Source organism: Polypterus senegalus, chromosome 17 (assembly GCF_016835505.1).
Source record: "Polypterus senegalus isolate Bchr_013 chromosome 17, ASM1683550v1, whole genome shotgun sequence".
NCBI classification, from domain to species: Eukaryota; Metazoa; Chordata; class Cladistia; order Polypteriformes; family Polypteridae; genus Polypterus; species Polypterus senegalus.
Genome location: NC_053170.1, coordinates 88530301 through 88550736, shown reverse-complemented (window position 1 = coordinate 88550736; position 20436 = coordinate 88530301). Strand labels below are relative to the sequence as shown.

Here is a 20436-nt window from a genome sequence, read left to right as displayed (position 1 = left end):
ATGCTTGACAACATTTTTAATATGTCAGCAGACTCAAAGTAAAACTAAAAGCCAGACAGGTAATTTATAAAGCATACATAACGTGACTTGTTTTAAACTAGGCGCAGGAATCAGTGCTTCAGTGTTACTTTATTATAATCTATGACAACTTTATATGCCCTCTTAGTCACTTCTCTTGGTACAACAGATCTTTAGGTGCCATACCTGGACATTATGCGCTGCTACCAAATAATAACAGGGCAACAACTTAAACATGTGACGTACAGGCACCCGGACTGCACCGATTACCTACGCTCTTTTGTGTTGTTTTACGTATTATTCAAGCACTAATAAGTATCCTGTAATTATTTAAATATTATAAGATTGACTGGACACTTCCTGTTGGAGAGCCATTCTCTTCTTGTTATAAAGGTAAGAGAGAAAGACCTGAATGAAGAAGCTTTATACACGACAAGTCTAAAAGGTGCTGGTTCATTACAGAAACTAAAACACATTATACATATAAAATATGAGCCCAGGAAAACTGACATACTTCTTTCCTCCAATTGGCCAAAAAAAGTTTAACAGCAAGTGCTAAAATTGTAAAAAGGCAGCTAAAGTCATTGAAGGACACTAAACATGAAACTGGAATAACAAGCATCCTCATGAAAGGAGCAAACCAGGACTTGAGCTTAAAGCCGGCTATGCCAAATCTTGAGGCACAAGGACCTGTCCTTTCATTTCACAGCGTTTCATTTAGTTTGCTTTAATGGCGTATGACAAAGACACTGCCCTCCGTAAATTAAATGTAACAGGTTTTACAACATACATTTCATAGGTTTCATATTTTTTAGAGAAATTGATAAAATGTTTATTATTCAGCCATCTTGATTATATGTCAGGGAAGATGGAAAGCACATGCAGAGAGGCACAGAGGCTCCCATTTGACAATTTACTGAAGTAACGAACTTGCAACCTGTTACATGCCAAGGGAGGGGTGGGAGGGTCCTGGGGGGAATTTTAAAACATTCCACCAAGGTAAATAAAAAGTGTAAAGCCTGTTTTACCTCCAAGGACGCTGAAACCCCTCCAGGCAAGCAACCTGTGTCTGTTGCACTTTGGGAAGGCCAAGAGATGACTTTACTTTTTCTTGTCCAGAGTGTGCACATGGCATTCGTTCAGCACAGACATTAACTCCGTAATATCATGAGAGACTGAAAGTGGCTAAATATACAAGTGGTTATAAATAATGTGCACAGCAGCATGGATGGTGATAAAAAAAAAAGACCATTTAAAGAAACCAGCAGATTATCAGCTACAATTTTATATCCTCCTCTAAAACAGGATACACAAACTTGTACTGTTAAGATAACTCAAGATGTCCGTATTTCCAACCATTTTATCCACGTTTTAGGGTTGTGGGGATTAGACCTAGGATACAAGGTGGGAACAGAACGAATAATTCACACTTTTCTCAAAAATACTTATTTGTAATTAAACAAACTTAATCCATTTCAGGGCAATGGAGGCCTGCACCCTATGGCACAATTCAGGAATTAACCCTGGACAATGTTTCAGTGTATGGCGGGGCACACTCATACTCGCTCATGCCGTGGCACAGTCCTCAGACTACAGAGCTATTTACACACTGGCAAGAACAGGCAAAATCTACACAGACACTCTCACCCTTCACACTAAAGCGCCCGCCATAACGTTTGGAACAAAGACACTTTTTTCCTGGCCCCTCTGCTCCACAGTTTCAAATTCCAAATCAAACAAACAATGTCGACATGATTAAAGTGCACATTGCAGACATTTCCATTTATTGATATTTGCATACATTTCAGTCACACCATATAAAAACACTTTTTTTTTTATACATGCTCCCCCCATTGTAAGAGGTTGCAGCACCAAATACTGATTATATAGAATAATATTATTTTATTTTTTTTTTTTTAACAGCAGGTTTGGGAATAAAATACACCAAAATGTGTTTATAACCACCACTTTTCTAAATAGGCTAGCACTGTTCAAATAAGTCTTCTTCACAAAAGAGATGACATTAATATAAAACCTTTTCACATGGTTTCAGGGAATTCGGGAGCCATCTGTCCACAGATATTGAGATCAAGAACTTCAAATGAAGCTGAAGGCCCGCACAGGCAAGCAGTGCTGTTATTCGAAATCAGATCAAAGCTTCCCTTCAAGGTGAACACTGCTGTTTACGCTAACCATACCGACTATGATTGGTTTCTGTCATGACCTTTCTGTAATTAAAGAAAATAAAACCACTGTGCAAACTGATCTCCACAAGGCAAATTTCACTGCTAAGGAGAAGGAGGAGGAAAAAACAAGTGAAACTGAGAAAGTCTGAATTGCCCTTTAGGTCATGAATCCTGTCCTCTGAAAGACAGATTGGGGACCCGATGCCATATGCTGATCAGCGGTGATCCCACTGCTCTTTTAAAACTGCACAATAATAATAATTCTTTGCATTTATACAGTGCTTTTCTCACTACTCAAAGTGCTCAGCCATTGCAGGTTAAGGGCCTTACTCAAGGGCTCAACAGAGCAGAGTCACTTGTGGCATTTACGGGATTCGAACCGGCAACCTTCCGATTACCAGTGCAGATCCCTAGCCGCAAAGCCACCACTCCGCCTCTAAAGAAAAGTTACTAAAATGTAGAGATATCATTCTACAGATTTCCAATGTGTGATAAACTGGAGGGCATGAACTGTCCGGTGTTGCGTGTGTCCCCCTGGCCAATACATGTCGGTGTGTATGTATGCATGCAGTCAAACGATTTGGCCAGAGTTCAAGGTATTTCCAAGAATAGAAGTGCAATAAGTATCATAACCGTTCTCTTTTAAACAAGTAGATGCATATTTATGGAAGTTGTGGCTAGTATTCAATGAGTAAATTGTTTTAAAATTAAATCCTGGGTGTCACACACTTTGTCTACTTTCTTTTTCACACAAATGTTAATATATGAGATTCAGAGGATACACAGTTCTACAGGCTTTCATCTTATGACAAGTAGAAGACAGCCACAAGCGAGGCCAAGAACGATTGACACGCAGCGGCAGTCAACAACGTCTGTAAATAAAACAACTTTGCCCTTCCTACTGGGGACGGAGACAATATGAATATTCTTTGTGAGATTATGTACACAAGAGTGTTGCAAGACAGGGCATTTTAATTCCATGAGATTCTGAGCAAAGTCTACCTCAGGCCAATAAAGAAACTTGAGGCAACGTAGACAGAGCATCAGAACTGCTAAGCCAGCAACCGAGGAGGCCACAGCAGGAGATCTCATTACATCAGAGTCCTTAAGGGAGCACAAGAGTGGGTCCTGCTCGCTCACCCGACGTCAGACCGGCTTAATCCATTTATTGGGGGCCAAATCTTGTTTCAGCAGCATCACATGTACGTCAGGAGCCAACTCTGGATAGCGTACGTGTAAATCTGCTTTAAAAAAAACAAAAATCTAGTCTTCATTTTGTGCAAGCTAACAATTACTGTATACTTTATTTGTGCACAAGGAGAAATTAAAATTTACAGAAGCTCCCCAAAAATATAAAATCAAATTTTTAAACCCACCTAATCCAACTCGGGGGTTTTATTCAATTTCTTACAGACAAGATTGTTAATATAATCAATATTTTACACAATTAGGACTTAAAAAAAAATACGTCAAAGGCTTAGCATAAATCTTTTTATAAATAAATTTATTCAAACTAAAAAAAGTGTATAAAACCAGTTGCTTAATAGTTCAGTAAAAGTTGTTCTTTCTCCTCTTTGCTCCAGACAAAGAGCAGCACAGTATTTTTTGAACTCAAACCAGGAAAGAAGAACTTAAACAACATATTTATACTAAGGAGGTAACACTGCCTAATAATGGTGAAACTTTACTAAGATAATTAAAATAGTATTTCATAAAAAAGGCACAATTGTCTAGTAAAAGGTGGATCTCTAAACCTCCCACCCCGAGGCACTAAATTAGCTATTGTTGCATGTTGAATCAAGGAGCATTTCATTAAAACACATCTTTATGATGTGCAAGAAAGTATTCTTTTCATTTCACCATTATGTGCAAAAGATCTTAAGAGGCCTGACAGGTCTTTATAAAAAAAAAACAAAAAAAGGCCCCCACACTTCAAAGGGGACAGCTCTGGAGCAGCAGTCATGGTAAGATGATCCCACAGTCCGATCCCAGTGAAACAGATGAACATCTCTGAAGTAGTAATAGTATTAATAGTAGTACAGGTGCCTGTTACCTACACAGATTACAGTGAAATTCTTACCTGCATGTCTGACAAACAAGTCGTCACACTCTGACCCCTTGACAAAGGCAGAATTTTGTAGTAACACACAAAATCTTGCAGAAATTGTCATTCTGCACTAAAATAATGAAAGCCACCTTAATTAAAAGGGTAAGTGTCTGTGTATCTGTCTGGTTGCTATGTCTCTGGCATATCAAAAGATGGCAAATCAGACATTTGTAGGAATAAAATGCATTGCATTTGCCATTCCAACAGATGCCGCATCAGAAACATTAAGACCGCTTTTATGAATCCCATATCAAGTGGCATATAACAGACATAAGCATTATACGGTGCACCGCAAGTGTTAATGCCAAGGTCTGCCTTAATTAGTTAGATTTCAACCCGCCTTAGATGGGCAGCACAGCTGGTGCTAAATGATTCAAAATGTCTACGCTTTCAAACAACAGAAATTGAGAAAACCCGTTGCTGACTTTATCTGTTCTTTGTGTATATTCTGTTCTGTTGGCCCTACTTCTTCCAAAAACACGGGATAACCAGGTGATTGGCAATTACTTCAATTCTCTTCATGTCAATAATGTATATGCACATTTTAGTATTCATTAACATTTATAATGCACTGTGCTTAATAATATCAATGAAGTATTTATTGTATGTGTAAGCCATTATAGCATACAGAGAGGACTGAAGAGACAACAAATACCGATTTGTTTAATAAAAACTCCGACTGCTGCCATTAGCCGACATTCCATTAAGTAAAATGTCAGACAGGAGAGCCAAGCAATATGCAGGATTTCATCAATCTGAGCCTTACACTACCTGTAGCCGAGTGCTAGGTAAGTGGTACCAACATGAAGGTAAGAGGTGGTTCTACAACATCTGCCTCATCTCAGACCTTTTGTATTCCTTACCTGAAAAATCTCAAAACCACAATTCAATGGATCTGTATACACACACGTTCATAAAATGCCAGGGCTATTAAGGCTTATTCACCTCATCTTCATGTTTAATTACATGACATTCTCAAGCTCATTTTGCTCAGTTTGGAGTTGTTTGGAACTGGACACATTCCCAGCAACTTTAGACTCAAGGCAGGATGGAATGGCAGTCTATCACAAAGGCCACACATGAAAATGTTCACATTAAGCCAATGCAAAAATCATAAGTTAACTCAACAGACATGTCTCTGGGATGTGGAAAGACAGTTGAGGAGTATCCGAGGAAAAACACACAAACACGGGAAGAACATGACAATGACAATGGCGTGCAAGATTCAAATTCAGGATTTGGGATTCAGCAATACTAACCACTGCCCCACCATACTGCCTTTGACTATTTATTAATAATCAACATACACATTTCAATGTATAAGAATCACTTTGCTTCATCCATAAAATAAATTATGCACATGCTGGTTTCATACAATTATTCTTTAAATCAGAAACAAATGAATTGCAGAATATTAGAATTTTTAATAACTTCCATATCCTTGATCTCAAAACTATGGATGTTAACTGCACAAACTAAAGAAAACAGTACAACTAGTTAAAAACACAACCATTTGCTATCTATTTGACTAGAATAAATATTCATTTATTCATCTTTGGTTTTTATTACACACAGGTAACTAAAAAGCACAAGCAGTCTGGGTAACAGAAAAATAAACTCTTACTGAAGTTAAAGCTTAGATCAATTTGATAAAGTCCTTTTCGTCCTTGTTTCTGGGATGTTACTGTATAAAGATGGGAGGTCAATGTCTGTATTACCCTTTCAGAGTCAGCACTGGTACTCCTGCACCCTGCTGACTTGGTGAACCTCTGAGCCTAATATAGTCAGACTGCAGTCCAAACAGAGCTCTCCTAATAACATGCCTGCTGCTTACAAGTATCCCAGCGTGTTCCAAAATAAGAAACCCGCGCCTAACCTACTCATCATTGTCTTTGCAGATAGAGCTCTTGTGAGGGAATCTATGTGGTTACAGTCAGTCAGTCAGTCATCATCCAACCCGCTATATCCTAACACGGGGTCATGGAGGTCTGCTGGAGCCTGTCCCAGCCAACACAGGGAGCAAGGCAGGAAACAAACCCCAGGCAGGGCACCAGCCAACCACAGTGCACACACACACCAAGCACACACCCCAAGCGCACACACACACACACACACACACACACGGGACAATTTAGGATCGCCATTGCACCTAACCTGCATGTCTTTGGACTGTGGGAGGAAACCCACGCATTTACAATCCATCCAATGTTTTTAACCCACTTATCCACGTGAGTGATGTGGGAAGTTAGTGTGCCTACCCTAGCAGCACCTTAGACAAGATCCCAATTTATCACAAGGCATACTCAAAAGCACCGGGCCGATTTACAGTCGTCAATGAAACTGATAAGCATGCCTGGGTGTATCTGGAGGAAAATTCAGAGCCGATACGAGAAGCCATCCAGTTACCGTGACCAATACGTTTTAAACACAGAGCTCCATGTGCAGGTGAGCGTTTCTAACTTCTTACATCCACTGTGCATACTGTTGTGCAGTTCTTCCCATTTGGGATCAGCAAAAAAAAAAAGGTTAGAAAGTTCACTAAAACCTGAATGGCTGGATTCCTATTCCTTGACTGGGAACATGCCAGATCACAGAAAAAAAAATGTCTATGGGTAAAATCCATCTTGAAGATGTGTGGAATATAAGACACCTGACTTGAAGCTGGAGCTATGGAGTGATGCGCATTGATACTGCAGTACCATGTACTGATAAAGAAAAAGCTTTTTAGAAAGTGGGTGTATAAAGTCAACCCACGAGACCATGTGCAGCACTGTGCACTACCCTCCATACATCTGTGTGAACAAATCCGTTCTGCTGTTTGAATGCGGTGGGTAGACTGCAGATACATTTTCAAACTCTACTGTTAGCTTGGCAATAAAAAAGCTGATGTAGAATGACATGAAGAAGCAGCAGGAGAATAAATTGGCTTCCAGATTAGACAGGAGCCGTTAGCCATAAAGAAACATGTCATACTATGGTTATAATAAAAGCAAGAATGAATTCTTCGTTACAACGAGCTGAATACCTGGAGAGCAATCTGAAAATACTAATGCTAAAAGCTGAGGTTTCATCATTTTATTTTCTTTGTTGCTTCAGTGCACTGACAATGATTAACCCAGAAAGAAGAATAAAATGAAAAATAAATTTTAAAAAAGGTCATGTGACTTGAGGAATGGACCTAAACAACAGAAATCACAACGAGCAGGAGACGGTGAAGTCAGCTGCATTCTGTATGGCGACACCAGACTGACTTGTGCAGACAGCAAGCACTGAAGGAAACCATCAGGTGCTGAATTAGCTGAAAACAAACATCGGCACTACAAGCAGCTTCTCCAGATCACATGAAACAGCAAAATCTACAGTTACTCCCTGTGATCAATTCCAAAACTAAATATATACAGAGAGGAAAAAAAAATTTAAAAAAAAAATCAAGGTCAAAGCATTCTCACGCTTAATGCAGAAAATACAGTTATGTCTGCAGAAAAGCATCTACAAAAAAAATAAAAGCAATGGTAGATTTGTTGAGGTGTTTGACATACTTTAGTAAATCACCAAGAGGAAATGGTCGTTTCACATGACCTTTGGAGGTCAGAGCACAGGACATGCATTAAAACCCACATTTTAAACATTTCTGACAGGACTCAGAGAGCCACACTTCATAGGCATGATGATGTGAAACAGTCAAGGAAGGAAAAAAAAAAAAACACACACACACCCCATCTTGAACCACAGTCTTTGCAAAAAATCAAATCATAAATTCCCATTTGGAGATAGAAGCAGCAATTAATCAGTGCTTTTCACTAGCTTTTGATGGAGTGCACATTTTCCACAAGCTGCCTGTTAACAATCACGGCCTGCTCCTTATAACACGGGGACAACGTACAGAAAATCACCTTTGAAATTAAGATAACCACTACAATAAAAACTGGAAAGGGTGAAACGGCACATTAACTACCACACCGGCGCTTCAGACTTTCTATTTTACTCAAGTAATAAAGTACACCTTAAGACACAGCACTTTAATAATGTGAAAACTTACCTAATTCTAATTTTTTTTTTCTACAATGTTTGCCAATTTTTTTTTTTTTTTTAATAAAATTTTATGAGTAACACAATGGGCCAGATGTTCAAAGAGAGCAAAAAGTCCAGTCCAGCTCTGCTGGGTCTGTTTCACCGAGTTGCTCTAATGCAAATAGGGTGGTCCAGATCTAATTATGCAATTTTCATTACACTATAAAACCTATTAAGTTTATTACATGGAAAAATCACCCAAAAAATCCCGGACCATCGAAGTGTGTGAACGCCGAACTGGAATCGTCCAGACATAAACCAAAGTCATCCAGACGATCTGGAGCACCCTATACAATAAGTGCTACCTCTAACTAAAGATGGGAGATGAACAATGAAACCACCATCACAAGAATGCACTCCAACGCTGCACAAGATGAGCTCTTAACACCAACCTGTCATCTGTTCAACAGGCAGCTGTCCATACAAGGAAGCCCAAGAAAATATGTGGAGGCCACACAACCTGGGAATAAATCACAAGCATCTGGAACCGTGTGGCTCAAGTGTTGACCACAGCACTAATAACTGAAGACTTTTTTTTAATGATTATTTAAGGATATTCAACTCTGATTACTGTACACCACGCAGGCCATCAAGAGCTTTGCCGAAAAGTACAAGATCAAAGCAGCCAGCACGGAGCAAACTTATTACATTAATACATCAGACGGGCTTAATTCAGTCATGTGCATGAAGCGGAGCTCAGCGAGTGGTTGTTACCTAGAGGTGTTCTGTATGGTGCCTGTATAGAAGAAGTTTCTGATGTGGCACAAACCAAACTACAAACAAGCAAAACCAAAACGGATTGTATACAGTGCCGAATACGTAAACCTCAACATCCATTTTAAAAACCAGCTACGATTCAGTATCGAGAGAGGGAGAGTTTAGGTCACCTTTAAACTTCCAGAAGGGCCTCATTTCTTTAAAGACAAAGATTTAGCAAACTGCAGAAATAGCCCATGGCCACTCAGTAACATCACACAGTTCCTACACACTTCTTGGTCACAACTTGCAACTCAACCTCAATCCAAAGGTGCCATTTTAGATTAAAATATAGGGTGTGTGCTGACCACTGGTGTCAAACCAAATAACCATCATGTATTATAGATCCAGCTTGACGTAATGCATGTTTTAGGATATTGTGCACCATTATGATGCGAATACCCATAAAAAAAAAAAAAGGTAAACTGTGACCATAAAAGGATAGCAAACCCAAGTATTATTGAGGAGTGTGACGCTAGCTAGGAAAAGTCTCCCACGCTACTCGAACACCACCACAAGCCTGTTCCGTTGACACAAGGCAGGACTGAGCCACGCTGGTCACCCCACATTGTGACCCTCCTAACTTCATGTCACAGCAGCCATTGAAATTCGTCGGAAGTGCAACACCTTTCCACTCTCCAGTCGCCTAGTTCGGGGGTCACGTGATGACCACAGACTCACTCTTAGAGGAAAGGAGTGGAGTCAAATCTGTTTCAGGGTCCACTGACGCCCTTCTCCATACCGCTTTTAGAAAGAGCCGTTATTTGAGCACATGTGGCATTTCTGTATCTGGACCAAGTCTCCTTTATACGCTCTCATTAAGAAGGCCGTTTTGCCCACAGAACTGCCACTTACTTGACAATTTGGCTTATTTTATCAGCCTCTATAGACTCTAGAGACTACAGCGAGCGACACTCCCACGAATACAGACGTGTCAAGATGCTGGTCTCTCCACAAAGAACATTACGGATCATGAAACGGTCAAAGTCACTTAGACCATGCAAGTCAAATGTTGGTTTGAGCGACAACAGAACCCCTTAATGATGTCGGTGTGCTGCAGATACTGAGCTGAAGTCGCATGAGAAACCGTTTAGTGTAGACGCCCATCTGCAATAATCAGCAGGTAGGCCTAATAAAGCACTTACTGGATGTACAGTATGTTATGCAAGCTGTGCCCTACCGTAAAATTAAAGGGGACTGGCTGTGCGATTGTGGCTCCTGCCTTTCATGCGTACAGTTCGGACAGTCTGTGCCTCCCTCTTGATTTGATCAAGTGCCTTTGCAAACGGATCGAAAGATGAAAACAAAAATGACAAAAAGCACCAGCACTGGTTAACACAAACGTCAGCTGTCAGGCAGTTGAGGGCACCTGCTGTTAGTCTGTAGGATGATCGGCACTGCGGAAAACATCTTTTGTATTAGCCAAAGGAAATAAACTGAATTATATAAAAACAATAAAAAAGGGATTCCGGTTTATCCACCATGCTGGTAAGGCAATGCATCTGAAGTTTTAAATGGGAAGGAAACAAATACAAATACAATGTGCAAAACTCTACTGACAAGAGGGTTAAAAAAAATAAAGGAGAGGATGTAGTGGTTTGTAAGTGAAAACTGCATTCCTCGGCCCTAGTGAGAGGCAGCCATCACTTGTATCAGGGCCAGTTTTTCAACATTCCTCTTTAACGACACCAAAAGCAAGCCTTAATCTAATGACTCTTTTGTCGGCATCACCACCATCTTCTCAGACTCTTGCGAGAGGATGCTGCTGGCGTATATCTGAGAAATAAACTGACTGGACCTTCCATCCATTCCCTCTTCTATCAATGGCTAGGGTATGTCACATTACAGGACTTTAAGAGCAATTTTCTACCGTAACCTTCATTTGTATAATTTGAGCACATCAGAGGCAGCCGACAGTGTGCAACTGTTAAGACGACCTGCCATGTAGTCTGACATACGCAACAACTCACTCTAACTAGTCTTCGACTTGCTCCCATAAAACAAACAGGTCTGAGTTATCGTTAGTTGTAGGGATGAGCTCTGTGTGTGTGTGTGTGTGTGTGTGTGTGTGTGTAGGAGAGCTGACAAACAATGAATGCTCACCTGGAAGTACAAGATGGGGGCACTGCGGTTTTGGACATTACAAAACAAAAGAGAAGTTTGTCTGATGTCTTGTATTTCAAGTGCCACGACAATATGGAATGGCGTCTGAACTCGCCATACCTGTTAATGCTTCGGACAGCCCTGACTCCATCAGACAGCGTGCTATTGGCCGTCAGAAAGAAAAAAAAAAAAAATACAGGGTCTCTGGAAGGTCATCAGCCAGTCAGTAAGTTAGACATGTCCAGGAATTTGCAGTTGTTTAATCTGACACGGTCAGGCAAGGACATCAGTAATCAATGCAGACACTATGCTTCTGAATACTTGTCCTTCAATTCATGACCTTACCGATATAATTACTCTCTTGACAAGTTTCAACAGTAAGTTTAGTGTACTGTGGAGTAATCCTGTAGTCTGTATTGTGAAATTCACATTTGTTCTTACCCTGACTCAAGTAAATGTGGCCACTCGGCACAAAACAAAGCGAGAAAACAGGCAGTGTTGCTCAGAGGCCAAGAAAACAAATAGTACGCCACAAAACTGCCGATTGTGTGACCCTAAAACAATTCAGGTAAGTGACAAATGTTCAGACTGAATACGGAAACAACTGTGCCAAGCACTAAAAACACCCCGAGTTGCTGGTTCTGTCCTCGTCGCTGAGCCCCACTAACTCGAGTAAGTCGCCCAACTTGCATATCCTCCACAATCACAAACAAATAAAACTAACAAAGCCATAGGTTTGCGCTTATAAAACAATGCGACGTGGGATTCACTACAGCAAGGCACTATATAGAAGTAAAGGAAGTTGCTCGAGTCTGACCTGCCCGTCACTTTTGACTCAAGCGCCCCCCCCCCCACCGTATTAAAGTAATACTTCACTCAAAAGTGGAACTTTTTTTTTTTTAAAATGTGTTACTAACCCCATTCGGTTTGTAGTGATAGTCAAGAAAAACTTTAGATCGGACGTTTTTATAAAGAACAACAACAACAACGTTGGGGGGTCTCTCTTTAAACTGCCTTTCCCGAGGTTTCTTCCATTTTTCCCTACAAGGTTTTTATTGGGAGTTTGTCCTTGTCTTCTCAGAGAGTCAAGGCTGGGGGGCTGTCAAGAGGCAGGGCCTGTTAAAGCCCGTTGCGGCACTTCCTGTGTGATTTTGGGCTCTACAAAAATAAACTGTATTGTATAACGTTTCTAATAGAATGAGAGCCTATGATGTCCAATGCTGGGAACAGCAAGCAATATTAAAAAGTCCCAAGAAAAACAAAATCTAACCTTAGTCTCACGGCATAATCCACGTGTCAACGTCATTCAGTTGTACGCTCACTTCTTCCCATAAATCATGTATTGTTTACTAAAATATTGTTAAATAACAAATAACTTTGACTTGAAGACAGGGCTCTTGGCCACGAAACGAGAGGGAATGGTGGGTCTTCAAATGGACCTTTTGATGCCGATTGCCAGCGTTGGTCATCATCAGCTTCCATTCTATCACAAGAAAACAGATTCAAAATGTTTTCTCTGCCATCACTGCAAACCACGGGGGGGCAAGTGAACATATTTAAAAAGTTCTGCTAACGGTGCCAACCAAAGCCATTTAGTAAACCCCGGCTTATCCGTGCCTATTGTTTTTTTTTTTTTAATTGAATCTGTCATTTCCAAATATACAAGACACCCTTTTAGTAGGAGACCTCCCCAAGACAGAGGGTGACGTTCGTCTAATCCGGCTAATGACTAATTCTACAAACCTCCACTTGAGCTCGTCTCTACAGTTTTACTACACAAAACAAACGCACACGTCAGCTCGGCTTTACTTGCTAAAAGAGCAGATATGCTCCCAAATAGAAATGTGTGGCCTTACAGATAAACCATTGTGCTTCTCTCAGCCCGTCCTTTCTTAGGCAAACAGGACTTTTCAGTTGTACAAATATTCATTGTGTGCTAAGCTAAAGTAATACATTTTTTCAAACATACTTGTCTCAGTACCATCCAGACAAACGCATTGATTTCATGCCAGGGGGGGAAGATGGAGCAGCAAGAAGCTAAAACATGACAAACAAAAAACGGCTCGGCTACTTTCCACACAAGTCGCTCTGAAACACACCAACGTACGGTCACAAGGTGGACACGACAGCCGGTTTATCACAGGGGATGCAGTACACACAGATATTTATTTAGTCGTTTTTATTTGTCAACTAACCGTCTTGCCTGAAGAAGGGGTCTGAGTTGCCCCGAAAGCCTGAATATTGTGAGCCAATAAAAGGTGTCATTTTGCTGGGCTTTTCTCTACATTCATAATGGCCAACACAGTACAACACCCTAGTACTACAACGACAAAGCAAAGAGAATGTGGCACTTCGCAGAATACTGCGACCCATCAGCAAATGGCATCTCCAAATGTCACTCTTACAGTTCCAGGATACACCATCCTGCCAGACATGAAGCATGGCCTGTGAATCAAGCTGGATGATAAAAACTTAAATTGAACGCAGTCCGGCAGCAAGTTTCCATTTTTAAATTGACAAGAGAAAAAATAAAATAAAATGCTCCCGCAGGTGCTAGAAGACCACCGACAGCAGCACCCCCAGACACGGCTTCTCCACTGCGTGCACAGGGACGGTGCTCTCAAGGCCACTCGACACTCTGACAACTTTTGGGAAAGTCTCAAAATTGTCCCAATCCCCCCCCCATATTGCTGTGTAATTGTTAGATGTCTCCATCCAAGAATGTTATATTAACTCTTTGAGGGCTGAATATTTTTTCCAAAAAGTAAGAGTTTTTTTAAAAGCTCACAAAGCACATAAATCAACATAAAACATCTGTAGCTACATGCCATGGCTGCTGTTGGCACACGTTTGGCATCACTGGCGGCAGAGTCTGTTTGAGGGCTCCACAATGGTCCGCAGGAATGCACGGTGGGCCGGCTGCCTGGCTTTCTTCGCACAGCAGGAGGGTGGCAGTGCCGGTGACGCAATATGGTTTGTACCACTCGTCATCATAAGCAGTGGTCCTCCCAAGCGGACGCTGCTGTAGGAGCATCAGCTACACAAAAAAGTGTTCAGCACTACGATCAGCTGGTGACCAATTAGACGATGCTGGTACCTTACCTTAATTTTCGAAAGTGATCCAGATCACTTGCATCAAACGTGGAGTCCGACAAGTCAGAGTCCTAGTCAACGAAATTACGTAAAACGTCCGCGGAGTATTTTGTTATGCACATTCACTTTGGTCTCTCAACAGATGTCGGTGCCATTGTAGAGGCCGTTTGCTCTTAATTACTCAGGCATGCGTAGGGAATCAAGGTCAAATTAACAAAGCTATGTAACTTTACTTCTAGCAAAGAGAGTCAAACTAAAGCGCAACAGCCAGTTTTGTTGCAGTTTGCAGCCGATTACCGTCCTCTACTCCTGAATTTTGACAAAAGTCGACATCAGCCCTGAAAGAGTTCAAGTAAAGTACAGGGCCTTTAAGTGACTCACCGAGAGGACGCTAATAGACGGAGACTGCGACTCGATTAGAAACTCTGTGCTTTAACGTTTAGGATTCCAGCTGCTGTGCCCGCCTCACTAATGTCAAACGTTTATAAACGTATCCATGTCTGGAAGTTACGATGTATAAACCATTTTAATATTGGTGCCACCCTTACTGCTAGGGACAGCTTTTTTTTTTTTAGTGTTTTTGTAAATGGCAACTTGCACAGTTGAGCTTGTTCAAACAGACCAATCTTTTAACTTTGCTCGGTTTGGCCTACCATGTGACCCCCACTTCAAATCCTCTCTTTCTAGCCTCGCCGTGTCCAATGAGACCATTTCAGGGTGGACCACAGCGGCACTCCCAGACAGCCATCTGCAGAATCTGTGCACATTCACCGAGGAGCAACTTGTGCTCTGCACTTTCTTGTAATCCTTACAAATTGTGTGTATACAAAACTAAACACCTTCGTCAAGCAGACAAGGCAAAATGTTGATTTTGAGGCGCACTTTCTAAAAACAAACTAAGAAAAAAAAAAAAAGAGTAACAACAGAAAAAAGTCAAATGCATTTACCAGAACTAAAAGCCAGCTGTGAAGACAGGCCACCAAAGAAAAATGGACATCCAGAGAAGACGGGCTGTGTAGTCAAGGTTGGCTTTCCTTCCTTGAGTAGCAGTAGAGTGTTGTATCGTGTTAGCCATAGATTGATACAGGAGAAAGTAGGGTGAAATGACACCTTTACCTTGAGTACAAAGAGATTAGTGACAAATACGTCCTAAACGTATGCATCTATGATATACACTCACCTAAAGGATTATTAGGAACACCTGTTCAATTTCTCATTAATCTAATCAACCAATCACATGGCAGTTGCTTCAATGCATTTAGGGGTGTGGTCCTGGTCAAGACAATCTCCTCAACTCCAAACTGAATGTCAGAATGGCAAAGAAAGGTGATTTAAGCAATTTGGAGCGTGGCATGGTTGTTGGTGCCAGACGGGCCGGTCTGAGTATTTCACAATCTGCTCAGTTACTGGGATTTTCATTTCTAGGGTTTACAAAGAATGGTGTGAAAAGGGAAAAACATCCAGTATGTGGCAGTCCTGTGGGCGAAAATGCCTTGTTGATGCTAGAGGTCAGAGGAGAATGGGCCGACTGATTCAAGCTGATAGAAGAGCAACTTTGACTGAAATAACCACTCGTTACAACCGAGGTATGCAGCAAAGCATTTGTGAAGCCACAACACGCACAACCTTGAGGCGGATGGGCTACAACAGCAGAAGACCCCACCGGGTGCCACTCATCTCCACTACAAATAGGAAAAAGAGGCTACAATTTGCACGAGCTCACCAAAATTGGACAGTTGAAGACTGGAAAAATGTTGCCTGGTCTGATGAGTCTCGATTTCTGTTGAGACATTCAAATGGTAGAGTCGGAATTTGACGTAAACAGAATGAGAACATGGATCCATCATGCCTTGTTACCACTGTGCAGGCTGCTGGTGGTGGTGTAATGGTGTGGGGGATGTTTTCTTGGCACACTTTAGGCCCCTTAGTGCCAATTGGGCATTGTTTAAATGCCACGGGCTACCTGAGCATTGTTTCTGACCATGTCCATCCCTTCATGACCACCATGTACCCATCCTCTGATGGCTACTTCCAGCAGGATAATGCACCATGTCACAAAGCTCGAATCATTTCAAATTGGTTTCTTGAACATGACAATGAGTTCACTGTACTAAAATGGCCCCCACAGTCACCAGATCTCAACCCAATAGAGCATCTTTGGGATGTGGTGGAGCAGAGGAGCTTGTGCCCTGGATGTGCATCCCACAAATCTCCATCAACTGCAAGATGCTATCCTATCAATATGGGCCAACATTTATAAAGAATGCTTTCAGCACCTTGTTGAATCAATGCCACGTAGAATTAAGGGGGTCAAACACCGTATTAGTATGGTGGTCCTAATAATCCTTTAGGCAAGTGTATATGGAGTCTGCAATGAATCCGACAGCATTTGAGGACGCAGTGGAGTCAATGTTGCTTCTATCATTTCTACATCTTGACAGTTATAAATATCGGGTGACAAACACAGATGAAGAACTGACTTTTAACAAAAACACAGAAGTCACCTGCAAAACGTGCAGCAGCACCTCTACCGTTTAGTGGGAGTCCTTCCATTATGCTTCTCTTTTATACATCTCCGATTGACTTTTTTGAGCTGCTGGACTTGGTTTGGAAATCTTAATGTCAGTAACAAAAAGAGAACGGAGCAGTAAAACAAGATCTCAACAGTCCAATCTCACAGACTTGTTTAAGAAGCAAATCTTACGGAAAGCAGAGGGGCCTTCTCTCAGACAGGCCTGCATCCTCAATTTCTGCTGGTACCACCAGCTCGGAGGTTCAAGGTTCCAAGGATAAAGAGCAACCCTGTCAATACACTCCTTTATCACAATTGCTATTAATCTTCACCTTTAATAAACATTTGCTGTTTTAAATCAAGAGATGGACGGCGATCATTCGCACCACTCATTTGGCAAGATGAAGATTTCTCTCTCTCTCTTTTTTTTTATTTCTCTCCATTAAGCGCTCCCTGCTATATTTCTTTGTACCAAGTTTATGTTTATTGGCCGCGTTCTTTGTGATGGGATTTTAATGTTATGCCATAGTCTCCCTGTAAAGCCCGCCGACAAACCAATTTTCCATCTCAGGACAATAAAACTGAATTGAACTGAATGTGTATAATCATTAGTTATTACATAGTAACCCTCTGGTGACTCAAAACAATCTCAACACCAATAAAGCCATGCTGAAGTTCAAACGGGGCACAGTGCAGTTCCAGACTGAGGTACCTTACTTACAGTGGTGTGAAAGACTATTTGCCCCCTTCCTGCTTTCTTATTCTTTTGCATGTTTGTCACACAAAATGTTTCTGATCATCAAACACATTTAACCATTAGTCAAATATAACACAAGTAAACACAAAATGCAGTTTTTAAATGATGGTTTTTATTATTTAGGGAGAAAAAATCCAAACCTACATGGCCCTGTGTGAAAAAGTAATTGCCCCCTGAACCTAATAACTGGTTGGGCCACCCTTAGCAGCAATAACTGCAATCAAGCGTTTGCGATAACTTGCAATGAGTCTTTTACGGCGCTCTGGAGGAATTTTGGCCCACTCATCTTTGCAGAATTGTTGTAATTCAGCTTTATTTGAGGGTTTTCTAGCATGAACCGCCTTTTGAAGGTCATGCCATAGCATCTCAATTGGATTCAGGTCAGGACTTTGACTAGGCCACTCCAAAGTCTTCATTTTGTTTTTCTTCAGCCATTCAGAGGTGGATTTGCTGGTGTGTTTTGGGTCATTGTCCTGTTGCAGCACCCAAGATCGCTTCAGCTTGAGTTGACGAACAGATGGCCGGACATTCCCCTTCAGGATTTTTTGGTAGACAGTAGAATTCATGGTTCCATCTATCACAGCAAGCCTTCCAGGTCCTGAAGCAGCAAATCAACCCCAGACCATCACACTACCACCACCATATTTTACTGTTGGTATGATGTTCTTTTACTGAAATGCTGTGTTCCTTTTACGCCAGATGTAGCGGGACATTTGCCTTCCAAAAGTTCAACTTTTGTCTCATCAGTCCACAAGGTATTTTCCCAAAAGTCTTGGCAATCATTGAGATGTTTCTTAGCAAAATTGAGACGAGCCCTAATGTTCTTTTTGCTTAACAGTGGTTTGCGTCTTGGAAATCTGCCATGCAGGCCGTTTTGCCCAGTCTCTTTCTTATGGTGGAGTCGTGAACACTGACCTTAATTGAGGCAAGTGAGGCCTGCAGTTCTTTAGACGTTGTCCTGGGGTCTTTGTGACCTCTCGGATGAGTCGTCTCTGCGCTCTTGGGGTAATTTTGGTCGGCCGGCCACTCCTGGGAAGGTTCACCACTGTTCCATGTTTTTTCCATTTGTGGATAATGGCTCTCACTGTGGTTCGCTGGAGTCCCAAAGCTTTAGAAATGGCTTCATAACCTTTACCAGACTGATAGATCTCAATGACTTCTGTTCTCATTTGTTCCTGAATTTCTTTGGATCTTGGCATGATGTCTAGCTTTTGAGGTGCTTTTGGTCTACTTCTCTGTGTCAGGCAGCTCCTATTGAAGTGATTTCTTGATTGAAACAGGTGTGGCAGTAATCAGGCCTGGGGGTGGCTACGGAAATTGAACTCAGGTGTGATACACCACAGTTAGGTGATTTTTTAACAAGGGGCAATTACTTTTCACACAGGGCCATGTAGGTTTGGATTTTTTCTCCCTAAATAATAAAACCATCATTTAAAAACTGCATTTTGTGTTTACTTGTGTTATATTTGACTAATGGTTAAATGTGTTTGATGATCAGAAACATTTTGTGTGACAAACATGCAAAAGAATAAGAAATCAGGAAGGGGGCAAATAGTTTTTCACACCACTGTATGTCTGCAGTTGCCATTTCTACTCAAACGTGTGTTTATTTGCCGATTTCCCTTATAGTGACAGGCCTGCTGTGAGACTGACCCAGCTCAAGTTTACCCCAAGACAGAGTTGGTCCCGCTTTGTATCTCACTGATGCCAGCCTAAGCTCTTGCTCATTGTAACCCCCGAGTTTGACATTTCAAGATTTTTAAATTTCCAAGAATTAAAAAAAAAACGAACTTCACATATTGGCTTTAAATTACTAAGACCATCCATAATGTTTTAATGGATGTGTATCAGGCCTCGGCCAAACCTCGAAATCCTCTATTTATTCTTCATTGTAGTGGTCTCATGTCTGGCCCAATCCCAGGTTTCCTAACCAGTACATACTCGCTAAGCACGTTTTACAGCTGCAGGAATGACAAGTACGTGAGTGACGGTAGTCGAGAAATTGAAATGCCGCACATAAATGTGTTATCACAAATAAAGACCTATTTCGACACGTTTATTAAATGAGCCATCGGTGCTTGTAAAAACGTATCCTTTGGGAAAGCCCAAAACCCAGGGGGAAGCACACTCTCCTCCTTCCCAGAATCTATTGAGAAAAAAAAAATTATTTGCATACGTTGTAGCCAAGCGGTGTGATAGCACCAAGCAGTCTGTTTAACCGTCAAATGAGGACTAACAGCAAACACTCAGCATCCTCGGCGTGTCAGTTTTTAGGCACCTATACAGTCAGGCGACTCAGGTTAACATGTCGCAGTACTCAGATATTGCTCCTTACACTTCTAATATAAAAACTGGAACGATCGGAGGATCGATCTCACACCCGAAAATTGAAAAAAGGCGGATGCATCCCGACACAAACACATCGAAAGTGCACAATGACATCCGTTACTGTGGTAACAAAAGTAACAAATCTTTCAGCGGGGATCAAATACAAAGCGACGTACAGAGCGGGATTCGTCTGGCTCCTTAGGACACTCCCTCTCCCGCCGCTCCACGCCCGGCGTCCAGGCTTCTCTGCGCCAGCACACTGCGGCGGCTCCGCGATGCTCAGTCCTATCTCCACGAGGGCTTAATAACGTCGTTTGTGACTGTCGAATGGGATCTCTACCCTTTAAACAAAAGCCCAGCCGCTCGGCTCATAAAGACTCGTGAGCGTGCGGAGTGACTACGAGTCTAGGGAGCTCTCCTTCACTGGTAGGCTGGAACAAAGGATACAAGGTCTGTAGGTTCATTCGTCTCTCTCCCTGCCTTCCTTACGCACTCTTGCCAAAGC

The 20436-nt window shown here is 41.6% G+C and overlaps 1 protein-coding gene across 2 annotated transcripts in view; it reads right to left on the bottom strand.

Moving 5' to 3' along the window:
• Nucleotides 1-20436, bottom strand: part of LOC120517154 (cdc42 effector protein 4-like) — a 37451-nt gene that overhangs the window by 16508 nt on the left and 507 nt on the right. Inside the window, exon 1 of one of the 2 annotated variants that reach the window (XM_039739312.1) lies at nucleotides 20108-20200. The exons of the other annotated variant lie outside the window; for it this stretch is intronic. The gene's annotated coding sequence lies outside the window, so the exon portion shown is untranslated. Of the gene's footprint in view, nucleotides 1-20107; nucleotides 20201-20436 lie in introns of those variants that run through there. 2 annotated transcript variants of the gene reach the window in all.